The sequence below is a fragment of the Capricornis sumatraensis genome, unplaced genomic scaffold (assembly GCF_032405125.1).
Source record: "Capricornis sumatraensis isolate serow.1 unplaced genomic scaffold, serow.2 scaffold3, whole genome shotgun sequence".
NCBI lineage: Eukaryota > Metazoa > Chordata > Mammalia > Artiodactyla > Bovidae > Capricornis > Capricornis sumatraensis.
The window spans coordinates 2,543,189-2,564,952 of record NW_027184614.1 but is presented as its reverse complement, the minus strand read 5'-3'; positions in this window follow the sequence as shown (position 1 = coordinate 2,564,952).

The window sequence follows — 21,764 nt, the reverse complement described above, 5'->3', positions numbered from 1 at the left end:
CGTTGAAAGCAGGGAAAGGATCCCTCATCTCGAGCTCCGAGGGGGAAACGGGGCTCCTCTGGATGTGGGCGGGACCATCGTGCTTTCTCTCGTGTGGAGACGGGTATGGCGGTAAACTTCTTGAGTTGCAGCAAGGGTGTGAAAGACCCTTTCGAAGTTCCAGAGGTTAGGTGTCATTAGTCTCCAGACGCCTCATCGGAAATAGGCCTCATCTCGCCTGGAAGGGAGAACTTCCCGGATTTTCTCGAGGTGCGGCCGGTGTTCTCGAGTTACGACGGGGACCTCAGGGACCCGCCCTGGTGGCCTCAGGAGATTCCAGTCCCCATGCAAGTTGCTAGGGGGCCTCTCGGGATTCCTCTCCCGTCGATACCGGGGCCAAAAACCTTGTGTGGAGTCAGGGCTGGAACCGAGGATTCCTCTCAGGAGCTGACATGGATCTTTGGGTACTTCTGGAGTCCCACCAGGGGAGTCAGGCCTCTTCTCGATTGGGGGCATGCACGTGTGCTTTCCTTCCAGGCTGTAGCAGCAATGTCACGCTTCCCGTCGCGTGGATCAAAGGATCTGTGGTTTTCCCTCGAGGCTTTCACACAGGGCTGTCCCACGTGCCACCGTGGTGTGAGTCGATCCTCGGCGTGAAAGATGAGCCAGTGCAGGGCAAAGAGGTTCCTCTGGAATGGACTGAGACATCTGGGGGACTCTTGGAATGGTGGTACGACCATGGAGTTCCTCTCGCCTTTCCTGTTGAGAGTGCCTCCTCTTGAGATGCGACGGGAACGCCGGAAATTCTTTCCCGTTGAAAGCAGGGAAAGGATCCCTCATCTCGAGCTCCGAGGGGGAAATGGGGCTCCTCTGGATGTGGGCGGGACCATCGTGCTTCCTCCCGAGTGGACACAGGTATGGCGGTGAACTTCTTGAGTTGCAGCAAGGGTGTGAAAGACCCTTTCGAAGTTCCAGAGTTTAGGTGTCATTAGTCTGCAGACGCCTCATCGGAAATAGGCCTCATCTCGCCTGGAAGGGAGAACTTCCTGGATTTTCTCGAGTTGCGGCAGGTGTTCTCGAGTTACGACGGGGACCTCAGGGACCCGCCCTGGTGGCCTCAGGAGAGGCCAGTCCCCATGCGAGTTGCTAGGGGGCCTCTCGGGATTCCTCTCCCGTCGATACCGGGGCCAAAAGCCTTGTGTGGAGTCAGGGCCGGAACCGAGCATTCCTCTCAGGGGTGACATGGATCTTTGGGTACTTCTGGAGTCTCCCCAGGGGAGTCAGGCCTTGTCTCGAGTGGGGGCATGCACGTGCGCTTTCCTTCCAGGCTGTAGCAGCAATGTCACGCTTCCCGTCGCGCGCATCAAAGGATCTGTGATTTTCCCTCGAGGCTTTCCCTCGAGGCTTTCCCACAGGGCTGTCCCACGTGCCACCGTGGTGTGAGTCGATCCTCGGCGTGAAAGATGAGCCAGTGCAGGGCAAAGAGGTTCCTCTGGAATGGACTGAGACATCTGGGGGACTCTTGGAATGGTGGTACGACCATGGAGTTCCTCTCGCCTTTCCTGTTGAGAGTGCCTCCTCTTGAGATGCGACGGGAACGCCGGGAATTCTTTCCCGTTGAAAGCAGGGAAAGGATCCCTCATCTCGAGCTCCGAGGGGGAAATGGGGCTCCTCTGGATGTGGGCAGGACCATCGTGCTTCCTCCCGAGTGGACACAGGTATGGCGGTGAACTTCTTGAGTTGCAGCAAGGGTGTGAAAGACCCTTTCGAAGTTCCAGAGTTTAGGTGTCATTAGTCTCCAGACGCCTCATCGGAAATAGGCCTCATCTCGCCTGGAAGGGAGAACTTCCTGGATTTTCTCGAGTTGCGGCAGGTGTTCTCGAGTTACGACGGGGACCTCAGGGACCCGCCCTGGTGGCCTCAGGAGAGGCCAGTCCCCATGCGAGTTGCTAGGGGGCCTCTCGGGATTCCTCTCCCGTCGATACCGGGGCCAAAAACCTTGTGTGGAGTCAGGGCTGGAACCGAGGATTCCTCTCAGGAGCTGACATGGATCTTTGGGTACTTCTGGAGTCCCACCAGGGGAGTCAGGCCTCTTCTCGATTGGGGGCATGCACGTGTGCTTTCCTTCCAGGCTGTAGCAGCAATGTCACGCTTCCCGTCGCGTGGATCAAAGGATCTGTGGTTTTCCCTCGAGGCTTTCACACAGGGCTGTCCCACGTGCCACCGTGGTGTGAGTCGATCCTCGGCGTGAAAGATGAGCCAGTGCAGGGCAAAGAGGTTCCTCTGGAATGGACTGAGACATCTGGGGGACTCTTGGAATGGTGGTACGACCATGGAGTTCCTCTCGCCTTTCCTGTTGAGAGTGCCTCCTCTTGAGATGCGACGGGAACGCCGGAAATTCTTTCCCGTTGAAAGCAGGGAAAGGATCCCTCATCTCGAGCTCCGAGGGGGAAATGGGGCTCCTCTGGATGTGGGCGGGACCATCGTGCTTCCTCCCGAGTGGACACAGGTATGGCGGTGAACTTCTTGAGTTGCAGCAAGGGTGTGAAAGACCCTTTCGAAGTTCCAGAGTTTAGGTGTCATTAGTCTGCAGACGCCTCATCGGAAATAGGCCTCATCTCGCCTGGAAGGGAGAACTTCCTGGATTTTCTCGAGTTGCGGCAGGTGTTCTCGAGTTACGACGGGGACCTCAGGGACCCGCCCTGGTGGCCTCAGGAGAGGCCAGTCCCCATGCGAGTTGCTAGGGGGCCTCTCGGGATTCCTCTCCCGTCGATACCGGGGCCAAAAGCCTTGTGTGGAGTCAGGGCCGGAACCGAGCATTCCTCTCAGGGGTGACATGGATCTTTGGGTACTTCTGGAGTCTCCCCAGGGGAGTCAGGCCTTGTCTCGAGTGGGGGCATGCACGTGCGCTTTCCTTCCAGGCTGTAGCAGCAATGTCACGCTTCCCGTCGCGCGCATCAAAGGATCTGTGATTTTCCCTCGAGGCTTTCCCTCGAGGCTTTCCCACAGGGCTGTCCCACGTGCCACCGTGGTGTGAGTCGATCCTCGGCGTGAAAGATGAGCCAGTGCAGGGCAAAGAGGTTCCTCTGGAATGGACTGAGACATCTGGGGGACTCTTGGAATGGTGGTACGACCATGGAGTTCCTCTCGCCTTTCCTGTTGAGAGTGCCTCCTCTTGAGATGCGACGGGAACGCCGGGAATTCTTTCCCGTTGAAAGCAGGGAAAGGATCCCTCATCTCGAGCTCCGAGGGGGAAATGGGGCTCCTCTGGATGTGGGCAGGACCATCGTGCTTCCTCCCGAGTGGACACAGGTATGGCGGTGAACTTCTTGAGTTGCAGCAAGGGTGTGAAAGACCCTTTCGAAGTTCCAGAGTTTAGGTGTCATTAGTCTGCAGACGCCTCATCGGAAATAGGCCTCATCTCGCCTGGAAGGGAGAACTTCCTGGATTTTCTCGAGTTGCGGCAGGTGTTCTCGAGTTACGACGGGGACCTCAGGGACCCGCCCTGGTGGCCTCAGGAGAGGCCAGTCCCCATGCGAGTTGCTAGGGGGCCTCTCGGGATTCCTCTCCCGTCGATACCGGGGCCAAAAGCCTTGTGTGGAGTCAGGACCGGAACCGAGCATTCCTCTCAGGGGTGACATGGATCTTTGGGTACTTCTGGAGTCTCCCCAGGGGAGTCAGGCCTCGTCTCGAGTGGGGGCATGCACGTGCGCTTTCCTTCCAGGCTGTAGCAGCAATGTCACGCTTCCCGTCGCGTGCATCAAAGGATCTGTGGTTTTCCCTCGAGGCTTTCCCTCGAGGCTTTCCAGCAGGGCTGTCCCACGTGCCACCGTGGTGTGAGTCGATCCTCGGCGTGAAAGATGAGCCAGTGCAGGGCAAAGAGGTTCCTCTGGAATGGACTGAGACATCTGGGCGACTCTTGGAATGGTGGTACGACCATGGAGTTCCTCTCGCCTTTCCTGTTGAGAGTGCCTCCTCTTGAGATGCGACGGGAACGCCGGGAATTCTTTCCCGTTGAAAGCAGGGAAAGGATCCCTCATCTCGAGCTACGAGGGTGAAACGGGGCTCCTCTGGATGTGGGCGGGACCATCGTGCTTCCTCTCTAGTGGAGACGGGTATGGCGCTGAACTTCTTGAGTTGCAGCAAGGGTGTGAAAGACCCTTTCGAAGTTCCAGAGGTTAGGTGTCATTAGTCTCCAGACGCCTCATCGGAAATAGGCCTCATCTCGCCTGGAAGGGAGAACTTCCTGGATTTTCTCGATTTGCGTCAGGTGTTCTCGAGTTACGACGGGGACCTCAGGGACCCGCCCTGGTGGCCTCAGGAGAGGCCAGTCCCCATGCAAGTTGCTAGGGGGCCTCTCGGGATTCCTCTCCCGTCGATACCGGGGCCAAAAACCTTGTGTGGAGTCAAGGCCGGACCCGAGGATTCCTCTCAGGGGCTGACATGGATCTTTGGGTACTTCTGGAGTCTCCCCAGGGGAGTCAGGCCTCGTCTCCAGTGGGGGCATGCACGTGCGCTTTCCTTCCAGGCTGTAGCAGCAATGTCACACTTCCCGTCGCGTGGATCAAAGGATCTGTGGTTTTCCCTCGAGGCTTTCCCTCGAGGCTTTCCCACAGGGCTGTCCCACGTGCCACCGTGGTGAGAGTCGATCCTCGGCGTGGAAGATGAGCCAGTGCAGGGCAAAGAGGTTCCTCTGGAATGGACTGAGACATCTGGGGGACTCTTGGAATGGTGGTACGACCCTGGAGTTCCTCTCGCCTTTCCTGTTGAGAGTGCCTCCTCTTGAGATGCGACGGGAACGCCGGGAATTCTTTCCCGTTGAAAGCAGGGAAAGGATCCCACATCTCGAGCTCCGAGGGGGAAACGGGGCTCCTCTGGATGTGGGCGGGACCATCGTGCTTCCTCTCGAGTGGAGACGGGTATGGCGGTGAACTTCTTGAGTTGCAGCAAGGGTGTAAAAGACCCTTTCGAAGTTCCAGAGTTTAGGTGTCATTAGTCTCCAGACGCCTCATCGGAAATACGCCTCATCTCGCCTGGAAGGGAGAACTTCCTGGATTTTCTCGAGTTGCGGCAGGTGTTCTCGAGTTATGACGGGGACCTCAGGGACACGCCCTGGTGGCCTCAGGAGAGGCCAGTCCCCATGCGAGTTGCTAGGGGGCCTCTCGGGATTCCTCTCCCGTCGATACCGGGGCCAAAAACCTTGTGTGGAGTCAGGGCCGGAACCGAGGATTCCTCTCAGGGGTGATATGGATCTTTGGGTACTTCTGGAGTCTCCCCAGGGGAGTCAGGCCTCGTCTCGAGTGGGGGCATGCACGTGCGCTTTCCTTCCAGGCTGTAGCAGCAATGTCACGCTTCCCGTCGCGTGCATCAAAGGATCTGTGGTTTTCCCTCGAGGCTTTCCCTCGAGGCTTTCCCGCAGGGCTGTCCCACATTCCACCGTGGTGTGAGTCGATCCTCGGCGTGAAAGATGAGCCAGGGCAGGGCAAAGAGGTTCCTCTGGAATGGACTGAGACATCTGGGGGACTCTTGGAATGGTGGTACGACCATGGAGTTCCTCTCGCCTTTCCTGTTGAGAGTGCCTCCTCTTGAGATGCGACGGGAACGCCGGGAATTCTTTCCCGTTGAAAGCAGGGAAAGGATCCCTCATCTCGAGCTCCGAGGGGGAAACGGGGCTCCTCTGGATGTGGGCGGGACCATCGTGCTTCCTCTCGAGTGGAGACGGGTATGGCGGTGAACTTCTTGAGTTGCAGCAAGGGTGTGAAAGACCCTTTCGAAGTTCCAGAGGTTAGGTGTCATTAGTCTCCAGACGCCTCATCGGAAATTGGCCTCATCTCGCCTGGAAGGGAGAACTTCCTGGATTTTCTCGAGTTGCGGCAGGTGTTCTCGAGTTACGACGGGGACCTCAGGGACCCGCCCTGGTGGCCTCAGGAGAGGCCAGTCCCCATGCGATGTGCTAGGGGGCCTCTCGGGATTCCTCTCCCGTCGATACCGGGGCCAAAAACCTTGTGTGGAGTCAGGGCCGGAACCGAGGATTCCTCTCAGGGGCTGACATGGATCTTTGGGTACTTCTGGATTCTCCCCAGGGGAGTCAGGCCTCGTCTCGAGTGGGGGCATGCACGTGCGCTTTCCTTCCAGGCTGTAGCAGCAATGTCACGCTTCCTGTCGCCTGGATCAAAGGATCTGTGGTTTTCCCTCGAGGCTTTCCCTCGAGGCTTTTCCACAGGGCTGTCCCACGTGCCACCGTGGTGTGAGTCGATGCTCGGCGTGAAAGATGAGCCAGTGCAGGGCAAAGAGGTTCCTCTGGAATGGACTGAGACATCTGGGGGACTCCTGGAATGGTGGTACGACCATGGAGTTCCTCTCGCCTTTCCTGTTGAGAGTGCCTCCTCTTGAGATGCGACGGGAACGCCGGGAATTCTTTCCCGTCTAAAGCAGGGAAAGGTTCCCTCATCTCGAGATACGAGGGGGAAACGGGGCTCCTCTGGATGTGGGCGGGACCATCGTGCTTCCTCTCGAGTGGAGACGGGTATGGCGGTGAACTTCTTGAGTTGCAGCAAGGGTGTGAAAGACCCTTTCGAATTTCCAGAGGTTAGGTGTCATTAGTCTCCAGACGCCTCATCGGAAATAGGCCTCATCTCGCCTGAAAGGGAGAACTTCCTGGATTTTCTCGAGTTGCGGCAGGTGTTCTCGAGTTACGACGGGGACCTCAGGGACCCGCCCTGGTGGCCTCAGGAGAGGCCAGTCCCCATGCGAGGTGCTAGGGGGCCTCTCGGGATTCCTCTCCCTTCGATACCGGGGCCAAAAACCTTGTGTGGAGTCAGGGCCGGAACCGAGGATTCCTCTCAGGGGCTGACATGGATCTTTGGGTACTTCTGGAGTCTCCCCAGGGGAGTTAGGCCTCTTCTCGAGTGGGGGGATGCACGTGCGCTTTCCTTCCCGGCTGTAGCAGCAATGTCACGCTTCCCGTCGCATGGATCAAAGGATCTGTGGTTTTCCCTCGAGGCTTTCCCACAGGGCTGTCCCACGTGCCACCGTGGTGTGAGTCGATCCTCGGCGTGAAAGATGAGCCAGTGCAGGGCAAAGAGGTTCCTCTGGAATGGACGGAGACATCTGGGGACTCTTGGAATGGTGGTACGACCATGGAGTTCCTCTCGCCTTTCCTGTTGAGAGTGCCTCCTCTTGAGATGCGACGGGAACGCCGGGAATTCTTCCCCGTTGAAAGCAGGGAAAGGATCCATCATCTCGAGCTCCGAGGGGGAAACGGGGCTCCTTTGGATGTGGGCGGGACCATCATGCTTCCTCTCGAGTGGAGACGGGTATGGCGGTGAACTTCTTGAGTTGCAGCAAGGGTGTGAAAGACCCTTTCGAAGTTCCAGAGGTTAGGTGTCATTAGTCTCCAGACGCCTCATCGGAAATAGGCCTCATCTCGCCTGGAAGGGAGAACTTCCTGGATTTTCTCGAGATGCGGCAGGTGTTCTCGAGTTACGACGGGTACCTCAGGGACCCGCCCTGGTGGCCTCAGGAGAGGCCAGTCCCCATGCGAGTTGCTAGGGGGCCTCTCGGGATTCCTCTCCCGTCGATACCGGGGCCAAAAACTTTGTAAGGAGTCAGGGCCGGAACCGAGGATTCTTCTCAGGGGCTGACATGGATCTTTGGGTTCTTCTGGAGTCCCCCCAGGGGAGTCAGGCCTCGTCTCGAGTGGGGGCATGCACGTGCGCTTTCCTTCCAGGCTGTAGCAGCAATGTCACGCTTCCCGTCGCGTGGATCAAAGGATCTGTGGTTTTCCCTCGAGGCTTTCCCTCGAGGCTTTCCCACAGGGCTGTCCCACGTGCCACCGTGGTGTGAGTCGATCCTCGGCGTGAAAGATGAGCCAGTGCAGGGCAAAGAGGTTCCTCTGGAATGGACTGAGTCATCTGGGGGACTCTTGGAATGGTGGTACGACCATGGAGTTCCTCTCGCCTTTCCTGTTGAGAGTGCCTCCTCTTGAGATGCGACGGGAACGCCGGGAATTCTTTCCCGTTGAAAGCAGGAAAAGGATCCCTCATCTCGAGCTACGAGGGGGAAACGGGGCTCCTCTGGATGTGGGCGGGACCATCGTGCTTCCTCTCTAGTGGAGACGGGTATGGTGGTGAACTTCTTGAGTTGCAGCAAGGGTGTGAAAGACCCTTTCGAAGTTCCAGAGGTTAGGTGTCATTAGTCTCCAGACGCCTCATAGGAAATAGGCCTCATCTCGCCTGGAAGGGAGAACTTCCTGGATTTTCTCGAGTTGCGGCAGGTGTTCTCGAGTTACGACGGGGACCGCAGGAACCCGCCCTGGTGGCCTCAGGAGAGGCCAGTCCCTATGCGAGGTGCTAGGGGGCCTCTCGGGATTCCTCTCCCGTCGATACCGGGGCCAAAAACCTTGTATGGAGTCAGGGCCGGAACCGAGGATTCCTCTCAGGGGCTGACATGGATCTTTGGGTACTTCTGGAGTCTCCCCAGGGGAGTCAGGCCTCGTCTCGAGTGGGGGCATGCACGTGCACTTTCCTTCCAGGCTGTAGCAGCAATGTCACGCTTCCCGTCGCGTGGATCAAAGGATCTGTGGATTTCCCTCGAGCCTTTCCCACAGGGCTGTCCCACGTGCCACCGTGGTGTGAGTCGATCCTCGGCGTGAAAGATGAGCCAGTGCAGGACAAAGAGGTTCCTCTGGAATGGACTGAGATATCTGGGGGACTCTTGGAATGGTGGTACGACCATGGAGTTCCTCTCGCCTTTCCTGTTGAGAGTGCCTCCTCTTGAGATGCGACGGGAATGCCGGGAATTCTTTCCCGTTGAAAGCAGGGAGAGGATCCCTCATCTCGAGCTACGAGGGGGAAACTGGGCTCCTCTGGATGTGGGCGGGACCATCGTGCTTCCTCTCTAGTGGAGACGGGTATTGCCGGGGTCCAGCCCCGGTGGATCCAGGGAATTCGAAGGGTGGACGGCGTTGGCGTGGAAAGACTTGTTTATTTATTAATATAAGATTAGATTAAGAAACTGTAGTGCAGTAGGAAGATTAAGTGGAGAAAGAGGGCTGAATAGCTTGGTTTACGCGGAAGACCAATAAAATTCCAGACAAGGAATTTGCACCATCTACGTTGGGCCACCGGTGCCCGCTTGAATATCTAAGGGTGCCTCGCCTTAAGCTCCCTTTCTCGCGGATCTTAATAACCAGGGCAAATAAGTAGACCTGGCGAGCCTCCGCGCCCCAGATGGAAATTCAGCCTGAAATTAAAGTAAAGAGCAGAGGGAAGAAAAGGGAGAGAAAAAGAGAGAGAGAGAGAGACACGGGGGGAGCCAGATTCCCAAGAAACCAGGCCGAGACTAGTCCGAGAAACTGGTCTGAGAATCTGGTCCCGTCCTTTATTGTTCAGAAGGCCTTTTATACTTTTGATAAAACATGGAGATCAATGGGTAACACAAAGTTATGCAGCGTTAGCAGTCCAGACTCTTATCAAAACCAGGCTTTTCTCTCTGCATACCTAATTGTATACACAAGTCTTAGGTAATTTACATCATCTTCCAACCAAAAGGGCCAATTAACATTTTACAGCCTTTTTTCTGATAAGGGTTTGTCAACCACAAGACTTATTTGTGTTGATCTTCCCAAGGTCTGGTGCCACTCTCGGAAAGCACTAAAGAAAGTTACATTCTTAGACAGCAAGGATACAGCAACTTATAACAAGTAGAGGGAGTGCAGTGATTTATAGCAAAAGAGAAGCAATTAACTCAAAAGTCTAGTGTTGCTAACATCAAAACTACTATGTATCTTTTTCTACATCCTGCTTACATTAACATCCTTCCAGGTGCCTAAAAGATAAAGAATAAGGAGGTCTCGCAGCAATCCTTGAGTCAACAGTGAAAACCCTCTACCAATATAATTTTTAACTCTTTAGAAAAGGCTCTGTATCTTTAAGATGCTTTTAAGCTTTGTGCCTCCCGCGGTTGGGGGGCTGTAAGCAATTCACAAGCTGTAAGCTTTGTGCCTCTCGCGGTTGGGGGGCTGTAAGCAATTCACAAGCTGTAAGAGGTCTGGGGAACCTGTTAGGCAGACTAGAGAGCTATCAGAGGGGTTTAACTGAAACATCCCTTTCAAATGCAGAAGACTAAAACCCTGAATTGACTTTTTTCCAGAGAATATCAGAAAAGTGGAAAAGCAGAGCACAAAAGCCGGCAGATTTTTGCTGGGGTACATTCTTAGGAATATCCAGAGGGGTCCCTGAAGTCTGAGCACGCCTTGCGTATGTCAGCTTCCTTCCTCATGACCTTGTCACGGGCGGGATTCCTCACACTGGCTTCCGGCAACTCCCCCTTCTTTATTAGTTTTTTAAAAAAATTAGGTGCAGTTCAGTCGCGAGATTCCGAATGCTCTGCCGAAGAGTCCTGACAACACAAGGAAGCACGATTACAAGGAGCAGGATTATGGCACCCACAGCAGCATAGCTAGAGACAGTAGTCAGAAGAGTTTTTCCAGAAATGAAGTCAGAGAAGGTGTGGAAAAAGTCATTGGCTTCTCCTGTGGCGGTAAAATCTAATCGGGAGTGTTCCAAGGTCTGAATCTGATTATGAAGTTTCCCTAAATCTAAACTAATATCTGAGCTGTTCCAGACACCTAAAATATGATTTTTGACCCTCTCCCATTTAAAATCTGTCTCATTTACTTTCAGGGATGTAACACATATCCACCGGTAATCGGCATGACATGAAAGAGCCAATTTCATTTTCAGACTCTGTAATTCATTCCCAATATGCATTACTGCTTCTTCTAAGGCATCAATCCTTATTTCTAGCTTCCTATCTATAATTTCCTGGGTTGCCAGCGTTAGAGAAACATTTTTGGATACGGTGTCAACATATTGGGCAGTATACACTTGTTGAGACAATGATAATGCCGCCACAGTAACAGAAGTAATTGCGGTTATCAAAGCTGATATTCCCAAAACAAGTAAGCCCACAAACCGTCGTGTTCGCATTAAATCTTGTAGCTGTTGCAGTACAGCTAGGCCATGGTTATCATACCAATACGTGGCTACAGTTACAGGTACCATGAGATAGGGCGGACGTTTTAAAACCATGAAAGAGCAAACTTTATATTGAGGAGTTAAACAGGATGAAAGCATACATTGTTCACAAGACACTACATGGGGTCCACCTGTATAATTCAATTGTATGTTAAGTCTTTCAGAATCATTAGTGAAAAGAAAAACATAAGGAGAGAGTAGACAAGCTAAAATAGAGTAAATAGAGGTATTTTTTGGTCGGATTAAAATAATAGGGGCGGTAGCCGCAAGGGCTCTCCAAATTTCTGGCTGCCAAAAGGTTTTACCTCTAGTTATATAAGACAGCATAGGGGGAACAAATTGGTTATGATGCCGTCTGGTGGCAACTAACGGCCAAGAAATTGAATATTCTTTCCAATTATCCAATCTATTGATAAAGTCATCGTCAGACTCAGGGTCTTGACCTGGATTTGGGTTGCTCCAGTCCTGAATCGCACAATTTCTTCCTCCCGGCATATTGTAATCTACTCTCGAATTATAAATACAAGATTTCCAAATCGGATATCCTGAATGATCATCTATAGTTTTCCAAATAACATCTGAGGGAGCAACATCATCACAATTTGGATATTCTGATGGAGTTTTGAGAGACAAAGACTTATAGGGGCCAAGGACCCCAGGCATACGGGCTCGTAATATCCAAGCAGACCGATCCCCTATAGATGCAAATTTAGAGGTTGGGGAATCTGTCATAACTGCTTTTGTGGAGGCTCCAACGCATCCTGTCTTGGTAAAGAAGTCTCCTGTAAGGCCAGGAGGAAAATTAAAGCAGACAGGAAAATCATCTGCTAGTCCTTTAAAGGTATAATTGAAATTAATAGGGTATTGGTCTTTTGTATAGGAAGTATAAGATCCTCCCAAAAGGCGAGGCTGGTCTGTACTAACTCGTATGGGGTCACTGTTCCAAGTAACAACTTGGAAAGTTGGAGGATCCGGGAGAAACGCCCAATATTTGGTTGGAATGGGAGCAGCGCTTACCTGGCAAGAGAGCAAGGCAAGCATGGCAATAAACACCTTTTCAGGAGAGACTGACGATCCCTGTAGGGTAGCTATCCCCTGTGCCTGGCGACAGAGAGCTTTAATCTGTCCCCAGGTGGGCAAGGAGGCTTGTTGGGTTGACTGAGCTGGGCGTCCTAATGGATTCCTGCGAGGCAAAAAATCAGGGGGTGCAATATCCTGTATCTGAAGTCGTGACATCTGTCCAGTGGGTGGCTCCGATCCGCGCCTATCCGGGATCTCCAATGTCAGCTGTCCTGGGGTCAGCGGCGTTTCCCGTGCTGGCGGAGGGAGCGGGGGAAGAGGGAGTTTCTTCCTTTTTAGAGATCGCGGTGGCGGGGGATTCTGGTATCCGGGGAGCTGAGACATGGCGAATTAGTCTGTCTGGAACCCAAATCGGAGCGTCCGCGTCCTGTGGAAAAACACAAGCATACCCTCGCCCATTGGTTAATAAGGGGTCAGGACCTTTCCATTGTCCGGAAAGAAGGTCCCTCCATTTTACTAATGGTTTTGCATTCAATTGCTCTGGGCACCAATGGCGAAGCATTGCAGTGTTTCCGGATGAATCAGCATTTAAGTTATTTATTACGAAAAGAGCATGTTGCAAAATCTGATGGGGGGAACTATATTTAAATTCCCCTTCTTTTAGTTTTTGAATATGGATTTTCAGTGTTTGATGTGCTCTTTCCACAATGGCTTGTCCTTGTGGGTTATAAGGGATGCCGGTGTTATGTTTAATTTGAAATCTTGTACAGAATTGCTGAAAAGATTTAGAAGTGTAAGCAGGAGCATTATCAGTTTTTAAAGCTTTTGGCAAGCCCAGATAGGAAAAGCATGTAAAAAGATGTTGTATTACATCTTTAACTGCTTCCCCTGTACGAGCAGTGGCAATAATAACATGAGAGAAGGTATCTACAGTTACATGAACAAAAGACAGTTTTCCAAATGAAGAGACATGGGTTACATCCATTTGCCAGAGTGCATTAGGTTTGAGACCGCGAGGGTTAACTCCCAGAGGCAAAGCATTCACGGTAGTAGGACAATGTGAACAAGAACGAACAATCTCTCGGGCAGATTCTCGAGGAATTTGAAACTGGTATCGTAAGGCAGTGGCATTTTGGTGATGAAGTGAGTGAGAAGCTCGAGCTTCTTCAAAAACAGAAGCCACTGAAATCCTGGTTAACGAATCTGCCAATTCATTGAGAGCATTTAAAGGGCCAGGCAGGCCGGAATGAGCCCGAATGTGGCCGATAAAGAACGCCCGATTTCTTTTCCATATTTGCTGCTGCAGTTTAGTTAACAAATGGAAGATAGCAGTTTTGTTTTCAGGCAAAACTGCAGTCTCAATGTGTGGAAACAGCCTGACCACATACTGAGAGTCAGAATAAAGGTTAAATTCTTTCTCCGCAAACATAACAAAGGCCTCAATAACAGCTGTGATTTCAGCCCTTTGAGCTGAAGTTTCTTGTGTTTCCAAAAGTTTTTGATGATCTCTTGTGACTATAGAGGCTCTACCGTTAGCCGATCCATCAGTAAAGACTACCTGAGCATCTGAAATAGGGAACTGTTTACACCGGACAGGAAAAATAACTGGATGGTTAGACATAAAATTTAGTAAAACATGCGAGGGTAAATGATGCAAAATTTGACCACAGTAATTCCCTATGGCAATCTGCCAGTCTTCATCAAACATTAAAAGAGCATCAAGCTGCTCCTTATTATATGGAATTACAATCTCTGATGGCTCTTTACCAAACAATTCAATGCTCCGCTTCCTTCCTTTTAGCATTAATGTGGCAATTAAACCAGGATAAGAAGCCACGACTTTTTTAGCTTGGGTAGGAAGATGGATCCATTCTAAAGGGCCGCGTTGCCACAGAACTCCCGTAGGCGCCGTTGGAGTAGCTAGGCAAAGGAACTGCCACGTCATCGTCAAATCAATTCTTTTTACATAGCTATTTGATAAGGCTGCTTCTACTTTGCCTAGGGCTTCTTGAGCCTCAGCTGTTAATTGTCTTTTTGAGGTTGGATCAGGATCCCCGCGTAAAGTGTTAAAAAGAGGTTTTAATTCGGCAGTGGTTAATTTTAAATATGGTCTAATCCAATTAATATCACCTAAGAGTTTTTGATAATCATTTAAAGTAATAAGATGGTCTTTTCTCAATTGCAGCGGGGTATGAGTCACCGTTTCCGAATTTATGACTCTTCCTAAGTAAGTTATGGGCGGATTGATTTGAATTTTTTCTGGGGCAATTTTTAGGCCTCTGTCTGTCAATGCCTGGGTCAGGTCCTGGAGCACAGTCTGCAGGTGAACTCTATCAGGATGAGCTATTAAAATATCATCCATATAGTGAATCATATACACGTGTTCATATTTAGCCCTAGTATCTTCTAGAGCGGCATTAACAAATTTTTGGCATAAAGTAGGGCTATTTTTCATTCCCTGAGGCAGAACCTTCCACTGAAACCGTAAATAAGGCTGTTTAAGATTTTCTGATGGCAGACTAAAGGCAAATCGCTTTTTATCCTCAGGATTTAAGGGAATAGTGAAAAAACAATCTTGTAAATCAATAACAATTATATTATATCCCTCTGGAACGGCTACTGGGGAAGGGAGCCCAGGCTGTAAGGCCCCCATGTCCTCCATGGTGGCATTAATAGCTCTCAAATCCTGTAAAAGTCGCCATTTACCAGATTTTTTCTTAATGACAAAAATAGGAGTGTTCCAGGGGCTATTGGAGGGCTCAATATGTCCCAATTCTAATTGTTCAAAGATTAATGCTTTAGCTGCCAATAATTTTTCCTTATGCAGAGGCCACTGTTCTACCCACACCGGATCTTGAGATTTCCATGTGATGGGGTCGGCAGCAAAAACAATGGCCTCAATTATAAATTTGGATATCCCAATCCAGCACGTAGCTTGCGAGGAGTTGGGCAAATTGGCTCAATTATTCCTGTCTGTTGTTTACCCAATCCTTTTGATGGATCATAGCCCATCTGCAACATCTGAGAGGTCACTTTATCATCAGGGCTAAAAAGTAACACTCCCATTTGAGATAGCACGTCCCTCCCCCACAGGGTAAGGGGGAGCGAAGGAACGACATAAGGTTGGAAAGTTCCACGGGTATCCTCAAATTGCCAATCTAAAATTTTTGCACTTTTGGCTATTGTGGGGGCTCTTCCTATCCCCACCAAGTTATTTTCAGTAGTATGTGTGGGCCAGGAGCTGGGCCAGTCTTTTCCTGAAATGCAAGAAACATCTGCTCCTGTGTCTAATAACCCCACAATAGACTTGCCATTAATCAGGATAGTCTTCATAGGACGTTTCTGAGTAATTTCTGTTATCCAAAAAACCATATCACTAGACCCAAATCCTTTATCCTGCCTTTCATTTTGAGTAGCTGTGCGCCCAATTGCAGTGTGGTAAGGCAAAAGCAAAAGTTGGGCTATTCTTTGTCCCTGATGTATTTGGAAAGTTTTAGTTGGGGGTGAAATCATTATCTGGATTTCTCCTGTATAATCTGAGTCAATTACTCCAGGGATGATTGTGAGACCTTGCATAGCTAAGGAACTTCTGCCTAGTATAATTCCTACTAAACCTGTTGGTAATGGGCCTTTAACTCCTGTAGGTATTTTTACAGTGGGGCTATCTGGTGTTAATATTGCTGAGGTGGTGGAACTGAGGTCCAGTCCTGCGCTGCCTGGGGTTGCTCTGATGAGTTCTGCGATGGGACGAAGGGAATGAATGGGTTCAGTGAGGCTGCCCCAATTGTTGTCGGGGCCTGAGGCTGGCCCCTCAATCCGTTTCCCGACTGCTGGTCGGGGCCCAAAAAGGCTCCATTTCTATGGAATTGTGACCTACATTCTTTTGCCCAGTGATATCCTTTTTGACAACGAGGGCAGAGAGATCTAGGGAGATTAGTAGGCACAGCCGGGGAGGGAGAATTCGGCAGAGAAGAACCGGCTGCTTTTTGGGGACAAGCTCGCATAAGGTGCCCTTCCCGTCCGCAAGAGAAGCAGGCCTTGGATAAACCAATATTCTGGCCTGGACTACTGGAATGACTCTTTGACGGGTTATTTCTATTTGTAAAAAAGGACTGTACTGCCTGCTGGTAAGAATTTCCCTTTATGGCTGCAGCTATGGCAACGCCCTGCATCATCGCTGGTCCTACATCTGCACATTGCCTGATATAATCTATTATTTCCCCAGTTTTTTTAATAGGACGTAAAATGGCCTGGCAGGTAGAATTAGCATTTTCAAATGCCAGTTGTTTTATCAATATACTAGCTGCCTCAGTGTTGGAAATTACTCTGTTGACTGCCTCTGCAAGTCTTGATATAAAGTCTTCATATGGCTCTTCTGGTTTTTGTTTAACATTTGAGAAGGAAGAGGTAGATTCTTTCCCTTCAGGCAACAAACGGCAAGCCCCAAGGGCGCAGGCGGTTACTTGATCTAAAGTGGTTTTATCTAATCCCATTTGATCTCTAAGTGTTCCAAAATCATTAGTCCCTGCCAACATATTTTTTATAATATATCTTGGGCCATATTTTTGGTTAGCATCAGCCTGTTTTTGGGCTAGATCTTCATATTCAGTTCTCCAAAGTACATATTGACCTCCAGACAGACAAGCTTTAGCGACTGTCTTCCAGTCATGGGGTGTCATCCATCTGCCCGCTAAAGCTTCCACCAATGATACAGTGTACGGGGCTTTAGGCCCATACAAAGCACAAGCCTGTTTGAGTTCTTTAATCATTTTCATTGGAATGGGTTCCCAGTGGGGGGCTGTTCTCCCACCACTTCCACCAAATATTATGGGGAAACAAGCCTCAAGGTGGGGATCAAGTTCATCATCTGGGCTAGAGAAAACTCTTCTTCGGGGAGCTTCTAGTGGAGGCCCCTCACCCTTATAGGGAGGGGGGGGCAAGGGGTGTCCTATGTCACTTTCTTCGTACTTTGGGAATTTTTTATCCGTTCTGTGTTTAGGTCTTACGGATGTTTTATCTGGGGAATCTGGCCTTAAACTCTCAGGTGCATATAATCTGATGGGGGACATTTGTCTTGAGCCTCTGGAAGCAGAAGGCTTAATTAAGGAAATTTCTCTTGAATTTGTGGAAGCAGGTGGTCTGGTTGGGGAAGTTTTTATTAAGCTCTTTGGAGCAGATAATCTAATTGGAGAAGTTTCTCTTAAACTCCTTGGAGCATCTTTATTTAATAAAGACCAGTCCTCATCAGAATGATCTTGACTTACTTCCTCTTCCAAATCTTCCTCATCTGAAAGCTGCTCTTTTTTGTCATCTCTATCTATTACCTTTTCTTGGGCAGTCATTGCAGCTATCATTTGACTCAACTGCCGATAGTTAGGTGTAGCCTCCTTTTCATCACTCTCCTCTTCGATAGATACCTTTTTCTCTGCACTTTCCTCTTTAAGATGTACCTTTTCAGATTCAGGGGCAGGGTCTAGAGCGTCCCTAATTATATTCCATAAGGAAAAGGCGTCAGTAGGCACCTTTTGTGAGCCATGTTCAGCATGGTAAGTTTTTAGTTGTTTTCCTACTCTCTCCCAGGTGTCTAAGTTAACAGTGCCTTCTTCTGGAAACCAGGGACACTGTTCTTGTACAAAGGAAAAAAAATGAATGAATATTGGATTTTTTAACTTTAATTCCTCGTTTAGTTAGTAACTGCAAGATTACTCCTGTAAAAAGCTGTCTTTCTTTTGATTCACTGTTACCCATGTCAGAAAATTAAGTCTTATAGAAAAGTCTACCTCAACAAAAAGGTTTTACCTTTGGCGAGGGGGGTTTTGTTTTCAACCCTAAGATAGCAGGTTTCTTTTCAACCTCTAGAGCACCAGGTTTCTCTTAAACCCTTGAACACTTCCCACTCCTCCTCACCCTGTCTATCCTACAGGGGGGTCCGCGGCACCCTGAGTGGGGTCCTAGCCGTCCCGAACACTCAACACTGGGGGAGTACCCGAAAGTACTCCGGGGGGAGTGATTAAGTCACTCCGGGGGGGAGCAACAGAGAGTGCTCCGGGGGGAGCAACAGAGAGTGCTCCGGGGGGAGCTACAGAGAGTGCTCTGGGGGGAGCTTTTGCTCCGAGGAACCTACCTTCGAATAGCCTGTTCCGGGCGCCACTTGCCGGGGTCCAGCCCCGGTGGATCCAGGGAATTCGAAGGGTGGACGGCGTTGGCGTGGAAAGACTTGTTTATTTATTAATATAAGATTAGATTAAGAAACTGTAGTGCAGTAGGAAGATTAAGTGGAGAAAGAGGGCTGAATAGCTTGGTTTACGCGGAAGACCAATAAAATTCCAGACAAGGAATTTGCACCATCTACGTTGGGCCACCGGTGCCCGCTTGAATATCTAAGGGTGCCTCGCCTTAAGCTCCCTTTCTCGCGGATCTTAATAACCAGGGCAAATAAGTAGACCTGGCGAGCCTCCGCGCCCCAGATGGAAATTCAGCCTGAAATTAAAGTAAAGAGCAGAGGGAAGAAAAGGGAGAGAAAAAGAGAGAGAGAGAGAGACACGGGGGGAGCCAGATTCCCAAGAAACCAGGCCGAGACTAGTCCGAGAAACTGGTCTGAGAATCTGGTCCCGTCCTTTATTGTTCAGAAGGCCTTTTATACTTTTGATAAAACATGGAGATCAATGGGTAACACAAAGTTATGCAGCGTTAGCAGTCCAGACTCTTATCAAAACCAGGCTTTTCTCTCTGCATACCTAATTGTATACACAAGTCTTAGGTAATTTACATCATCTTCCAACCAAAAGGGCCAATTAACATTTTACAGCCTTTTTTCTGATAAGGGTTTGTCAACCACAAGACTTATTTGTGTTGATCTTCCCAAGGTCTGGTGCCACTCTCGGAAAGCACTAAAGAAAGTTACATTCTTAGACAGCAAGGATACAGCAACTTATAACAAGTAGAGGGAGTGCAGTGATTTATAGCAAAAGAGAAGCAATTAACTCAAAAGTCTAGTGTTGCTAACATCAAAACTACTATGTATCTTTTTCTACATCCTGCTTACATTAACATCCTTCCAGGTGCCTAAAAGATAAAGAATAAGGAGGTCTCGCAGCAATCCTTGAGTCAACAGTGAAAACCCTCTACCAATATAATTTTTAACTCTTTAGAAAAGGCTCTGTATCTTTAAGATGCTTTTAAGCTTTGTGCCTCCCGCGGTTGGGGGGCTGTAAGCAATTCACAAGCTGTAAGCTTTGTGCCTCTCGCGGTTGGGGGGCTGTAAGCAATTCACAAGCTGTAAGAGGTCTGGGGAACCTGTTAGGCAGACTAGAGAGCTATCAGAGGGGTTTAACTGAAACATCCCTTTCAAATGCAGAAGACTAAAACCCTGAATTGACTTTTTTCCAGAGAATATCAGAAAAGTGGAAAAGCAGAGCACAAAAGCCAGCAGATTTTTGCTGGGGTACATGCTTAGGAATATCCAGAGGGGTCCCTGAAGTCTGAGCACGCCTTGCGTATGTCAGCTTCCTTCCTCATGACCTTGTCACGGGCGGGATTCCTCACACTGGCTTCCGGCAGGGTATGGTGGTGAACTTCTTGAGTTGCAGCAAGGCTGTGAAAGACCCTTTCGAAGTTCCAGAGGTAAGGTGTCATTAGTCTCCAGACGCCTCATCGGAAATAGGCCTCATCTCGCCTGGAAGGGAGAACTTCCTGGATTTTCTCGAGTTGCGGCAGGTGTTCTCGAGTTACGACGGGGACCTCAGGGACCCGCCCTGGTGGCCTCAGGAGAGGCCAGTCCCTATGCGAGTTGCTAGGGGGCCTCTCGGGATTCCTCTCCCGTCGATACCGGGGCCAAAAACCTTGTGTGGAGTCAGGGCCGGAACCGAGGATTCCTCTCAGGGGCTGACATGGATCTTTGGGTACTTCTGGAGTCTCCCCAGGGGAGTCAGGCCTCGTCTCGAGTGGGGGCATGCACGTGCACTTTCCTTCCAGGCTTTAGGAGTAATGTCACGCTTCCCGTCGCGTGGATCAAAGGATCTGTGGTTTTCCCTCGAGGCTTTCCCTCGAGGCTTTCCCACAGGGCTGTCCCACGTGCGACCGTGGTGTGAGTCGATCCTCGGCGTGAAAGATGAGCCAGTGCAGGGCAAAGAGGTTCCTCTGCAATGGACTGAGACATCTGGGGGACTCTTGGAATGGTGGAACGACCATGGAGTTCCTCTCGCCTTTCCTGTTGAGAGTGCCTCCTCTTGAGATGCGACGGGAACGCCGGGAATTCTTTCCCGTTGAAAGCAGGGAAAGGATCCCTCATCTCGAGCTCCGAGGGGGAAAGGGGCTCCTCTGGATGTGGGCGGGACCATCGTGCTTCCTCTCGAGTGGAGACGGGTATGGCGGTGAACTTCTTGAGTTGCAGCAAGGGTGTGAAAGACCCTTTCGAAGTTCCAGAGTTTAGGTGTCATTAGTCTCCAGACGCCTCATCGGAAATAGGCCTCATCTCGCCTGGAAGGGAGAACTTCCTGGATTTTCTCGAGTTGCGGCAGGTGTTCTCGAGTTACGACGGGGACCTCAGGGACCCGCCCTGGTGGCCTCAGGAGAGGCCAGTCCCCATGCGAGTTGCTAGGGGGCCTCTCGGGATTCCTCTCCCGTCGATACCGGGGCCAAAAACCTTGTGTGGAGTCAGGGCCGGAACCGAGGATTCCTCTCAGGGGCTGACATGGATCTTTGGGTACTTCTGGAGTCTCCCCAGGGGAGTCAGGCCTCGTCTCGAGTGGGTGCATGCACGTGCGCTTTCCTTCCAGGCTGTAGCAGCAATGTCACGCTTCCCGTCGCGTGGATCAAAGGATCTGTGGTTTTCCCTCGAGGCTTTCCCTCGAGGCTTTCCCACAGGGCTGTCCCACGTGCCACCGTGTTGTGAGTCGATCCTCGGCGTGAAAGATGAGCCAGTGCAGGGCAAAGAGGTTCCTCTGGAATTGACTGAGACATCTGGGGGACTCTTGGAATGGTGGTACGACCATGGAGTTCCTCTCGCCTTTCCTGTTGAGAGTGCCTCCTCTTGAGATGCGACGGGAACGCCTGGAATACTTTCCCGTTGAAAGCAGGGAAAGGATCCCTCATCTCGAGCTACGAGGGGGAAACGGGGCTCCTCTGGATGTGGGCGGGACCATCGTGCTTCCTCTCGAGTGGAGACGGGTATGGCGGTGAACTTCTTGAGTTGCAGCAAGGGTGTGAAAGACCCTTTCGAAGTTCCAGAGGTTAGGTGTCATTAGTGTCCACAGGCCTCATCGGAAATAGGCCTCATCTCGCCTGGAAGGGAGAACTTCCTGGATTTTCTCGAGTTGCGGCAGGTGTTCTCGAGTTACGACGGGGACCTCAGGGACCCGCCCTGGTGGCCTCAGGAGAGGCCAGTCCCCATGCGAGTTGCTAGGGGGCCTCTCGGGATTCCTCTCCCGTCGATACCGGGGCCAAAAAGCTTGTGTGGAGTCAGGGCCGGAACCGAGGATTCCTCTCAGGGGCTGACATGGATCTTTGGGTACTTCTGGAGTCTCCCCAGGGGAGTCAGGCCTCGTCTCGAGTGGGAGCATGCACGTGCGCTTTCCTTCCAGGCTGTAGCAGCAATGTCACGCTTCCCGTCGCGTGGATCAAAGGATCTGTGGTTTTCCCTCGAGGCTTTCCCTCGAGGCTTTCCCACAGGGCTGTCCCACGTGCCACCGTGTTGTGAGTCGATCCTCGGCGTGAAAGATGAGCCAG